The sequence below is a fragment of the Bombina bombina genome, chromosome 8 (genome assembly GCF_027579735.1).
Source record: "Bombina bombina isolate aBomBom1 chromosome 8, aBomBom1.pri, whole genome shotgun sequence".
NCBI lineage: Eukaryota > Metazoa > Chordata > Amphibia > Anura > Bombinatoridae > Bombina > Bombina bombina.
This window is the reverse complement of record NC_069506.1, coordinates 235,361,969-235,375,611: the sequence shown is the minus strand read 5'-3', so window position 1 is coordinate 235,375,611 and position 13,643 is coordinate 235,361,969.

Below are 13,643 nucleotides of genomic sequence, written 5' to 3'. Positions count from 1 at the left end.
CCACAGGGGTCTTCCAACGGCTTCAGAAACTGCCTCTTTATTCCTAAACAACATAGTGAAACTTCATGGATTGCCCAAATCTGTCACTACGGATAGGGGGTCACAATTCACATCTAGGTTTTGGACCCAGCTATGTCGTAACCTCAATATCTGTAGAAGACTTAGCTCAGCCTATCATCCCCAGACGAATGGGCAGACGGAGAGAACTAATCAGTCACTTGAGCAGTATCTCCGCTGCTACTGTACCTTGGAACAAGATAATTGGCACTCACTTCTGGCCACTGCCGAATTTGCTCATAACAACTCACTACACTCCTCTATGAAAACCACACCATTTTACGTCAACTATGGGTTTCATCCAACATACCATCCTACCTGTACTTCTGATTCTACACTACCAATGGTAAACGATACAGTCAATTCAATTGCTAATGGTTTTGCCTCTTTAAAAACAGTTCTACAGAAGGCACAAACCACCCAGAAACATCATTATGATTTACGCAGATCTAAACCTCCGGATTATGCTGTTGGCGACAAGGTCTGGCTTAGTACAAAAAACCTACGTTTGAAGATCCCTAGTAAAAAATTAGGTGCTTTATATTTGGGACCATATGAGATTATTAAAGTAATCAATCCTAATGCTGTGACTCTTCAATTACCACCTACTCTGAAGATACATCCAACGTTCCATGTGTCCTTGTTAAAGCCCTACTCCTTGGTCAGGGGTAACCTACAGGGTTCTTCTGTTGTTCCTCAAGTGAATGATGATGTTGAATATGAAATTGATTCTATCTTAGACTCCAGATACCTTCATGATCAGCTCCAGTACTTGGTAAGATGGAAGGGCTATGCTCCTGAGGAGGATTCGTGGGAGCCGTCCTCTAACTTCTCCGCCCCCCAACTTCTCTCTTTGTACCACCGGAGGAATCCTGACCGTCCTGGTCCTTGATCCGCGGAGCGGCTCCTTGAGGGGGGAGTTCTGTCAGGGTTTTACCATTCTGTACCTTTAACTTCTAATTACCATACTGCTATTTAAGGCTCCACCTAGTGTTGAACGTTGCTTGGTAATTTGTTCAGTCACTCACTGTTCCTGAACGCTACACACCCAGCTATTCCCTCCTGTCTAAGTTGGGATTTCCTTCTACTGATACTAATTTCCAGTTTCTCAAGACTTGTGGAATTGCAGCACCTCACCTCTGATACTGTCTTTTTCGCTGCTGCTTGCATCCTGTACACTCGCATGCTGTTCCGTTGGCGTGTGACGTCACGCCCGACTTGTCTCTGTGTGAAACCGCAGCTGCCACACACACTCACTGAATCTCAGCACACGCTGTCTGTGTTGCCTCTTCGGTAATACCGCTCTGCTCCACGCTGAGGATACTAATTGGGAAGCCGGTTTGTATATTCTACCATCAGGATTTACCGGTCTGTATTACCAATGTACAAATAAGGATATCTTGCCTCTCATGTCATTTGTTTCTGCTTTGCCTCAAGTAATCAAGTTTACCTGCCATACCAAGCTATTAACCAGCTTATTTCATGTACTAACTTTGATATCATTTCTTCCGTTTGTGGTTCATTACATTTACTTGCATAGTGACTTCTGCAAATCTAACATTATGCTTCAAGGTACTGCTCCCTCTAGCATTAACCACTGATGTACTTTATGTGCTTAAACTGACTTTAACTCAGCAACTACTTATTACTGCATATCTTATATCCGGCTGTAAATGACCTGTGAACCTACCTTGCACAACTATAACTAAAGAGTGTGTGTGTGTGTGCAAGCTATGTAAATATTTTATATGTCTGTGATGCGAGTCTGCAACTAACTTGGAAAGTGAATAAGTTTTTGATTCTCTCTAAACTTTGGAATTGGAGTTATCCTACATTACATACTATATTGTGGTTTAGCTCATTCCATTTCTCTTGTATACCATCTTCACACTGTATCCTACAGTAGTGACCCTCAGATCTATGAGCATAACAGGGTTCCACAAGTTAGATCTTAGTGAACCCGAGGTAAGGTGTGAGACTGAGTGGTCCTGCATAAAAACAAGGGTACTAGTTCATACTTAAACATAACACTCTGATGGGCAACCTAGAGAGGATGGTAAATCGATTGCCGAGATATTTGGGTCTTATTATAAAAACCTATATAATATCCAAAAAGATGTTGCCATGGTGGAGGATGTTTCCTCTCAGGAACGAGAAACGCGAAAGATACAGGAGTATCTTGCGGAAGTCGAGGTCCCAAAACTGACAAAGCCAGATTCTGAAGCCCTAGAAGCCCCATTTACAATGGCGGAACTTAAACAGGCTATCAAAGATATAACATCCGGTAAAAGCCCGGGTCCAGATGGCTTTGGAGCCAAATACTATAAAGTGTTTGGGAACATATTGGCACCTGAAATGCTGAGTCTTTTTAACCTACTGTCAGACTCCCCATTTCTGCCTTGTTCGATGCTTGAGGCTCACATCACAGTGATCCCTAAACCTGGCAAACCAGAATCTAAACCTGAGAACTATCGACCTATATCATTGCTCAATTCAGACGTCAAGATTCTGGCAAAGGTAATTGCTAACTGCCTCAACAAATACCTTCCTCAGTTGATCTCTCCTGATCAAGTGGGTTTTATCCCGGGGCGAGAGGCGAGGGATAACACCCTGAAGGTCCTTCAATTGATAACATATGCTCATAACAATACAACACCGCTAGCCCTGGTCTCAACAGATGCTGAGAAAGAATTTGACCGGGTTAGTTGGTCATTTATGCAGCATACCCTAGACAAATTTGGTTTTGGTCCTAAACTCATAAATTGGGTTATGTCTTTGTATTCATCACCTAATGCTAGGGTAAGGGTGAATGTTACACTCTCCAATGCTTTCACAATTCAAAATGGGACCAGACAGGGTTGCCCCCTGTCTCCTCTCTTATTCGCCCTAACGATCGAAATTCTGGCAAGTAAGATTCAAGCCAATACCGAGATTAGCGGGATCATGATGGAAGGCTCCGAACATAAGCTCGCCATGTATGCTGACGATGTCTTGCTATTGACGTAAGACAATCTCTCAGGGTGACCGTTGAGGAATTTGCATTATTCAGCAGCGTGTCAAACTATTGAACCCCCTGAAATCTGAAATTATGAATGTCACAATTCCCCGGAGCGAATTTAGGACCCTAGAGGACGAATGTCCGATAAAAGTCGCTCATGATGAGCTGAAATACTTGGGTATTTTCTTGGTGCCTAGTATAAAGGAGATGGTAGATCTGAATTATAAAACCATCAGAGATGAGATACTTAGAGATCTATCGAATTGGAGAAATAAAACCATCTCCTGGCTAGGCCACATTGGAGTGGTTAAAATGAATGTGCTGCCACGAGCACTTTATATTATGCAGACTATTACGCTGTCTGCAGCTTCCCACATTATCCACCAAATACAGTCAGCAATAGAATCTTACATCTGGAGAGACCTGAAGCCGAGAATTAATAAAAGGACGGTATATTTCCCCCGAAAAGGAGGCGGACTGGGAGTACAAGACTTACGGCTATATCAGAGGGCTATATCCCTCCAGAGACTGGTTGAATGGTGTCAGAACTCTCCCCAAAAAGCTTGGATTCAAGTTGATAACGCAATCTTGAAGAGAGGTAATGTGGGTGCACTAGCGTGGATCTCCCCTTCTCAACGGCCCTTAGTGGCCAAGCTATATCCCTTGGTGGACGAGGTCTTTGCGGGCTGGGATAGATTGATTAAGAAAGCCACTTATATCTCCATCCCAAGCTCACCGATTACCCCTATTCGAGAAAATCCCGACCTGGGATTTGTAACTGGCCCTCATCACCTGAACAAGGACTATGGCCTGGCGGATTCAGCAATTTACAATATACTTCAGCAGGATAAACTGAAGTCCCAAGCAGAGTTGGAGGAGTGGGATAGTGGAGTTTTTACTTCATGGTTTAGAGTAGCACAAATTAGACATTTCTTTAATAACCACAAGGAGAGACCTGACTTGATGAGACGTAGGACCCACTTTGAAACTCTCTGTACCATGACTCATCCCCCATCCCATTTGATCTCACAGTTATATAAACTTCTGTGGCTGGGTGGGGAACATCACCTCCCGGTTTACACACAGACTTGGCAGGATGAGCTGGGCCTGGAGATAGATTACAAAGAATGGAACAAGATTTTTGAAAGAAATAGGAAAACTTCCGTCTCGGCTAGGGTCCAAGAAACGCAATATAAACTGCTAAGTAGGTGGTATCTGACTCCCGAACGACTGAAACACATATATCCACATACAAGTGGGGGATGCTGGAGAGGGTGTGCGGTAAGAAGGTACCCTACTACATATTTGGTGGACATGTCCGCTCTTACAGCCTTTTTGGTGCCGCGTTATGACTGAGATGAGTAGGGTCCTTGGGATTATCATCCCTCCCAATCCTTGCTACTTATTATACCATCAATTACCTAAGATTGTGGGGGAGGACTAGTACCTGCTCCTCTTGTTGATGCTCAATGGAGCGAAAGGGCTGATTCCCTTATATTGGAAAAAACAGACTGTCCCCAGTGTTCAGGAATGGAAAAATAAAATAGCTGACCTCCTGAGACTTGAGAGATACCATTACCTTAAAATAGGGAAACTGTGTAAGCATGAAATGATGCTGTTGACTTGGGAAGGGCGAGGACTCTAATTCTTCTGTAAAATAGTAGCAGCTGATGAAGCATTGTGCCAATACAATCCCATTATCCTTCCCCCTCCCCCCGCCTTTTTTTTTTTTTTTTTTCCTCCCCTTTCCTCCTAACCTTTTCAGGCCTCCTCTAATCCCTCTTCCTCCTTCCTTTTCTAGACTTACTGTTCCTTTTCTACTTTGACTCGTCTCTCTTGATAGATAGGGACCCTTATATTGGGTATAAATTAATCCACAGCTGTGTGCAATAAGTAAGCTGTGAAATATTACCTTTAATGCAGAACTGTACCCGATGTTTTATATTTTTCTTTATGTTCTATATTTAAAATTTAAGAAGAAATTTCTGATATAATAATTTCCATCATTAATCAGCCTAGATTTAATATTTTAGTAAAATAGTAAGATTGCCTCTGTTTAGCATCTGATGTGAATCACTGTGCTGATTGAACAGAATTTGTTAATATAGGCGAAATGTCCAGGACAATATGTACATATTTTATTTATAAAATATTTTACCAGGAAAGATACATTGAGATTTCTCTCGTTTTCAAGTATGTCCTGGGTACACAAAACATTGCATTGATACAATGGGTACAATAAAATAAAAAACAATAATAATACATGATATATGCACAAAAATTTAACATAGAACAGGTAGGAAATATATAATCAACAATGACAGGTGCATTATGTTTTGATATATGTAGAGATGGATCTCTTAAAGGATATTAGGCATGGGGAAGGTTTGAAAGTGTGCGGGAGGTCGTTCCATAATTGTGGTGCTCTGTAGGAAAAGGAGGATCGAGCTGCTTTCTTTTTTTATTGAGGCACGCTAAATAATGTGCTGGTACTGGATCGGAGGTTATAGGAGGTGGGAATAACCGGTGAGAGCATACTGCACAGGTAGGGTGGGAGCTTCCCAGAAAAGCTTTTAAACACAAGGCAGGAAAGATGGGGGGTGCGTCTGGATTCCAGCGACAGCCAGTTTAGTTCTTTTAGCATGTCACAATGGTGGGTCCTGTAGTTACATTGTAGCACAAAGCGGCAGAACGAGTTATACAATGTATTAAGTTTATTAAGGTGAGTTTGCGGTGCAGGTGCATATACTACATCCCCATAATCCACGATTGGCATCAGCATTTGCTGTACAATCTTTTCCTTTACAGTAGGACTGAGGCAGGATTTGTTTCTGTACAGGGCACCTATTTTTGGATAAAGTTTAGATGCCAGTTTTTCTATATGGAGGCCAAAAGATAGATTGGGGTCTAACAACATACCCAAGTATTTAAAAGAGTGGACTGCGGTCAGTGTGTAATTTGATTTTGTTTTGATTCATAGATGGTAATTTTGTAGTTTGTGTAGTTTAGGTCCCGTTCCAAAGATCATTGTGACAGTTTTGTCAGTGTTTAGGAAGAGTTTGTTTTTTGAGATCCACTTTTCTACCTCTGTGAACTGGTCTTGGAGCACTGCTTCAAGCTGCGGTAGATCGGAATTGTTTGCATAGATTACCGTGTCATCTGCATACATGTGTACAGTTGAGGATTTGCAGACATTAGGCAGATCATTTATAAATAATGTGAATAGCAGGGGGCCGAGAATGGAACCTTGGGGAACACCACACGTGACTGGGAGAGGGAGGGAGTCGCTGTCAAAAATGGAGACATATTGTGATCGATCCAATACATATGATGGAAACCAGGTTAGCGGACGATCACCAATACCTGAGTTTTTTAGTTTGAGCAGTAGTATGGTTTCATGTAATATTGGTTGAAGCACTGTATTTTAAACATTTGTATGTTCTTTTTCTCATTTCGCTAATAAAGCTTGTTGAAAAAAAAAAATACTCACAGCATCAGCTTTACTAAGTCCCTTAATATACTTGGAAGTTACTATTATATCAACTCTTTCCCTCCTCTCCTCTAAGCTATACATATTTAGATCATTGAGCCTATCCTGGTAAGTTTTATTTTATAGACCATGTACCATTTTAGTAGCTCTCATTTACACAGATTCCAGTTTGTTTATTCTTCTGGAGTTATGGCCTCCAGGACTGCATACAATACAAAACTTGAGATGAGGCCTAACTAGTGATCTGTAAAGTAGCATAATACCCTTACTAATTTACTGCAAATACCTCATCTAATACAACCAAGTTAAGTTAACAAGGCTAATAGAAAGCAGAAGCTCTTTGTTATTATTTGCAATATATTTTATTAAAGGTACACAAGTCAAAATGATTCAGATAGAGCATGTTATTTTAAACAACTTTCCAATTTACTTCCATTAACAAAGTATGCACAGTCTATTTTTATTTATACTTTTTTAGTCACCTGCTCCTACTGAGCATGTGCAAGAATTCGCAGAAATTTGTCAGAAAAAAATCTACTACTCATTTAAAGTTTAGACTAAGGGGCATATTTATCAAGGTCTGGTGGACCTGATCCGACAGTGTGGATCAGGTCCTCCAGACCTCGCTGAATACGGCGAGCAATACGCTCACCATATTCAGCATTGCACCAGCAGCTCACAAGAGCTGCTGGTGCAACGCCGCCCCCTGCAGACTCGCGACCAATGGGCCGCCAGCAGGGGGTGTCAATCAACCCGATCGTATTCGATCGGGTTGTATTGTGGCGATGCGTGTCCGCCTGCTCAGAGCAGGCGGACAGGTTATGGAGCAGCGGTCTTTGTGACCGCTGCTTCATAACTGCTGTTTCTGGCGAGCCTGCAGGCCATTCGGAGCTTGATACATATGCCCAATGTGCTATTGCATTGTCTTGTTATCTTGCATTTGTTTATTATGCAAATCTTCTGTATTTACTCGTCCTTTAAGATACATTATACTTGCTTTGGACCTTTCTAGAGGTGTTGTGTCCTATGAAGCCAAACTGCCAATCTCTATATTCAAAGAATTGTAGCTGTAGTAGCTGTAATGTTTCTTGTATTAGTTTAATTTATTCACAAGCTCTGTTGGACAATGGAACCTGACTGGCCCATCTGACAGTGTGTCTTTTAATTGATCCAGTGTTCAAGATATACCATTGCAGTCAGTCGCAATAATGCAGCAGGTAATTTTAAGTCTGTACCAATCTGCCAATATTTACATTTAAAGAGTTGTAGCTGTAATATTTGTTGTACTCCTTTCATTTATCTGACTGTGTCCTTGTAATGTAACTGTCCACTCTCCAAGTGCCAACACTGTAGCTAGTAATACTGCAGCAGCTTCTTCAACTTGTAACAATTTTAGATAAACCTCTAACACTATGTACTTGTTATAAAGTCCACACCATGCTATGACTTTGTTGATATCACCATATACTACTGCTCCTCTGCTGCTTTGGATACCTGTCTGCTGTTTTGCACTGTTACCACCTTTGACTATTTTAGATAACAATCATTTTTTGTACCAGATATAGCCATCCTTTTATACAGAGGGCAAATATAATTGAAAGTGACACATGTGGAATGGTAAAAGAGAGAAGGGGACACCTACATAGCTATTAGCAAAGTAGATCCTTCCCTAGCCAACTGGATGAGCTGAATGAACCCTTGAGATCAATGAGAGGGCAGATGTCATAGCCACATCAAACTGATGTCATTCTGCCTTTTTTGGATCATGTAGCAATTCATTAGCAACTGCATCATGCAACATCCTTCAAATCAGCAGCAGTTCTACTGTTGAATGTCAAGATAGGATCAACTAGGTAGAACCTTGTCTAGCACCACTTACTGTTATTTGTGGCCACAAGTCATTGTGTGTTAGCAGGCATTGGTTCTGGTAGGACTAGGACAGTGGGGAGACAGTGGGGCCGAATTATCAAGCTCAAGCTTGATGCCACTGTTCCATAACTGGTCTGCTGCCTCTGAGGTTGCGGTCTTCAATCTGCCCAATCCTATACAATCTGGCTGATTGACTCCCCCTGCTAGTGGCCGTGAATCTGCGGTCATGGCCAAAAATATTGGCATCCCTGCATTTCTGTCAGATAATGCACCACTTCGCCCAGAAAATTGTTGCAATTACAAATGTTTAGGCATTCTCATGTTTATTTCTTTTATTTGTATTGGTACGACACAAAAAAGTGGAGAAAAAAAAAGCTAAATCTGACACAGATTGCCAAAACTCAGCTGAGGAAGCCAGAATCCTTTTGGGAAAATTTGCTGTGTACAAACGAAACAAAATTACAGCTTTTTGGTAAAGCCCATCATTCTACTGTTTTCAGAAAAAATAAATGAGGCTTTTAAAGAAAAGATTACAGTCCCTACAGTCAAACATGGTGGAGGGTCACTGATGTTTTGGTGTTGCTTTGCTACTTCAGGCTGTCTTGACTGTGTGCATGGCATTATGAAATCTGAAGACTACCAAATAATTCTGTGGTGCATTGTAGGGCCCAGTGTCAGAAAGTTGGGTCTCCGTCAGAGGTCATGGGTCTTAAAGCAGGACAATGACCCAAAGCACACGTCAAAAGCACCCAGAAATGGTTTAAGACAAAGCTCTGGAGAGTACTGAACTGGCCAGCAATGAGTCCAGATCTCAATCCCATAGAGCACCTATGGAGACATCTCAAAACAGCAGTTGGGGAAAGAAGACTGGTCCAAAATTCCTTTAGAGCGATGTTAGAAACTCATTGATGAAACTCATTGATGGTTACAGGAAGTGATTGATTTCAGTTATTTTTTCCAAGGGGTGTGCTACCAAATATTAAATTGAGGGTGCCAATAATTTTTTTAATCTAGCCCTTAGCGTGGGATTGTTTAAGATTAGTATCTAATAAGAATCTGATTCATACATTTTGTACATAAATGATAACATGGTTTTAACTTTATATAGTCACAAAGATATTACTGTCTCTCAACTCTTTTTAAAAGCAGAGCTTTAATTTTGCTGCATACGGGTCCAAAAATGTTTTTCAAGCCTTTGATAGGCTCTTGGTCATATCAGTGCGACATACGAGTTTTAAACACTGTCTCCTACTTGATTTGGAATATATATGGTTTCAACCTTAGAAAAAGGTTGCAATAGGCAAGGAATATTTTATCACCTGCATGAATTCCTTTGAGGAAAGCTGCCTGTAAAGTATCCACACAAAACATACTTTTAAAATGTATTTATTTTTATTTAGCAGATCAAGTGTTTTTAGAAAATGAATTTACTTTGCAAAAGTACCCTTTCTCAAAAGTGGCCACTTGCCTTGTTGTAGTGGCTATTTTGGGGTGTTAGAGTCCCTTTTATATGCCAGAGAATAGTAAAAGCCACCTATAATACAGGTGATTGTCATTTCTATGCTATCTATATGTCATTTCACCTGCTATCTAAAAGAACAGGAGACCCCTAATTCGAAAATAGGTTATCTCCCCTTTCATGTGAGGAGTATATTGTGTGTGCTGTATACTGTCTTTAGGGGGTAGATGCTCCTTTGGAGCCACTGTTTTCTACAGTAAATATATTAGATAGATTATTGGCATTTCTACTGAAATTTCATATAAAAGAAAGGGGTATGAGACCAAAATTAGAAAGAATAGTAGGATACCCCTCCATGTTTTATAAAGGGAAGTAGGGGCTCTACAAATGCCCACTCCTCCTTCTCAAACACTACAGAGGTGTGTATCTGGGGCAGTTATAAAGTAATGAAGTCTAATTTATTTTGAAAGATTTTTATTTTGTATTTTGCAAATAAAATATACAGAAATCAAACATTCCATCATTACATAGTCAAATGCTTGTTAACAAGTATACTCCAACGTTACATGTCGTCCTGGTGTAAAACATTTATTAGGCATTCACTTTATCAATCAACATTGAACTCTATTTGTTTTCCTCTGATCTTTAGTTATGTGGGGTTTGGCTCTCATCCTATATTCTTAGAACTTAGTTTAGCTAGCTATTGCTTCCCTTCTCATAGAAGCTTCATGGTAATGAATATATGGCTCCCACTGTAGTAAGAAACCTTCTCTGTTGTTTAGGAGTTCGGCTGTTGCACTTGCCTTGTCAAAGTGGTATGTCAGCTTTTGCTTTATTATTTCAAAACTAGGAGGAGTTCCTTTCCAGAATTGGGCTTTACCTAATCTAACTATGGTGCAGATCCACCTAGCTAGCTTATTATTGTTGGAAACGAGTTTGAGCAATGGCACTACACTCAGACACACTCCCCAGTATTTCTATAGTGGTCAATAATTTTCCGTTAATATGAAATTAATCTATGCTGTTAGAGGGAGGGGTGCTACCGCACAACAATAGCATACAAACAAAAAGTGGAGGTGATAGAGTCACTTCCACAAAAGAATGCGGTTTTAGCACTCACTGTCTTAACCTCATGTGCGGCGTTTACTTCCAGAGTCTAAAACTTAACTTTTATTAGTTTAGTTAAAATAATTGGAGAAGGGGGAAAAAAGAAGGGGGAAACATAAACGATTAAAAACCTAGGATAAAGTAGTCTTGTATAGATTGTGTTATATGCAATAATCTATGTAAATAGGCCTTTGGGGTATGATAGCCCAGATAATTATATTACAGTATAATCTATACAGAAATCTCTGCGGTACACCGGTTCAATTCTATAAGACTGAGTTGATGTAGTGTAGGTTATTATAACGATACCTAGTAGAGAGTTTACTTAAGCTCAGCTTGGTAGCACGGATGTCTTGTACAAAAAGAAATCAGTTAAATACTGATACAATATGTTTATGTATAAATATTGTTGTCATCCATCCTCTGAGACTTTAATTTATTTGAAATGATCTCTTACATATAGGATAATCTACACATAAAATGCTGGTTGTCTAGTGTAGGAAACGTTAAATGTATTAGAGTACAGGGCTACTAGAATTCTCTAGAATATCTGAGATAAGATAGTTGCTGGTATTATTCTTCAGTTGTTTATTATTGTATCAATATAAGTCACTTAACAGGGGCTGTATTGTTGCTACTGCTATTTTTCCTTGCACTCTCTTTTATGTTTACTTATCATAGGGTTAATGTCAAGTAAATTGGTTTGTATGTATTATAGTATCCCAATGCCTCATATGTAGTTGCGTTTGACCCTCTGGTCTAAAGTGATTTTGTATTGAGAATAAGCTAGGATATAGTGTAATCAAGCTATTATTCTTTCAAGTTTACATATATCTTACTCAATTCTATTTCGTAATAGCTAAGTGTATATTAGAGAAGCCCTAGCTATTCTGTATTTTCACGTCAACTAGTGATGTGATATTCAGCATACAAGGTAACTTTATTTTTGTAAGGCAGGGATTTAGTTACTATTCCTGTGCAAATCCCAATACACTGTTAAATAGTGTTATTGGTTATTGGTATGATTGAATCAGAATATTGTGGTGTAATAGTACCACTACACAGTGTAGAATATACAGGTCTTGTTTTGTGCATAAGTTGTGATTTCTGAACTTCATTAAAGTTTTAACAGTGCTGCTTGCAATGTTGTGCAGCACCTGAAGTGATTGTTATAGTGAGTTATACTTTACTGAGTTCGAATTCACTTAGCATAGATAGTATCACTTTAATGCATTCACAGTTAACATTTCATAACATTAAACATAAAAGGTCACTTTATTTTTGTGAAGCAGAGATTTAGTTACTATTCTTGTGCAAATCCCAATACACTGTTAAATAGTGTTATTGGTTATTGGTATGATTAAATCAGAATATTGTGGTGTAATAGTACCACTGCACAGTTTGAAATATATAGGTCTGTATTTTATGCGTCAGTTGTGATTTCTGAACTTCATTAAAGTTTTAACAGTACTGCTTATAATGTTATGCAGCGCCTGAAGTGATTGTTATAGTGAGTTATACTTTGCTGAGTTCGAGTTCTCTGAGTATAGATAGTGTCACTTTAATGTATTCACAGTTAACATTTCAGATGTAAAATTCTGTTCCCCAAACGAACCGTAGTGTGGTTAATTTGAATTTATTTAGGCAGCAATCGTGTGCCTGCAGGGAGCTCGCTATATGTAATTCAATACTCTGTTACTATTTGCGCTTTAGCACACTTATGTAATATAATAGATCTTGTTGTAACTATAATTTTATTGTACACAAAATAGTATCACGCTACCAGCGTGTAGTTTGTTATGTTGGTCTGTTATTGTGAATCTATCTCATAATTCTTAGTCTGAATTAGCAGTTATCTATGCTGTTATTGGCTATGTTTGTAGTCTAAATTAGCCCAGTTACCCATATAGATACCCCATATCAACTTTAGCCTTCTTGTAACCGTTAGTCGTCAATATGTTACTAGTAAGCTATAAAAAGTTATGACTTTAGGTTACTGGTATAGACGTTATTAGTTAATGAGTATCCCTTTCAAAAGTTTCCTAAGTAGTGTGCCACGCTGACAACCTATTGGTACCGGTGGACCCCAATAATCGTAACCGACTACTTCTTCCTAATTTTTAAAACAAGAGCTTAACAATGCTCTATCTCTACACCTAACGCGTTTCGCCCGTATAGGGCTTTATCAAAGGGCGAAACGCGTTAGGTGTAGAGATAGAGCATTGTTAAGCTCTTGTTTTAAAAATTAGGAAGAAGTAGTCGGTTACGATTATTGGGGTCCACCGGTACCAATAGGTTGTCAGCGTGGCACACTACTTAGGAAACTTTTGAAAGGGATACTCATTAACTAATAACGTCTATACCAGTAACCTAAAGTCATAACTTTTTATAGCTTACTAGTAACATATTGACGACTAACGGTTACAAGAAGGCTAAAGTTGATATGGGGTATCTATATGGGTAACTGGGCTAATTTAGACTACAAACATAGCCAATAACAGCATAGATAACTGCTAATTCAGACTAAGAATTATGAGATAGATTCACAATAACAGACCAACATAACAAACTACACGCTGGTAGCGTGATACTATTTTGTGTACAATAAAATTATAGTTACAACAAGATCTATTATATTACATAAGTGTGCTAAAGCGCAAATA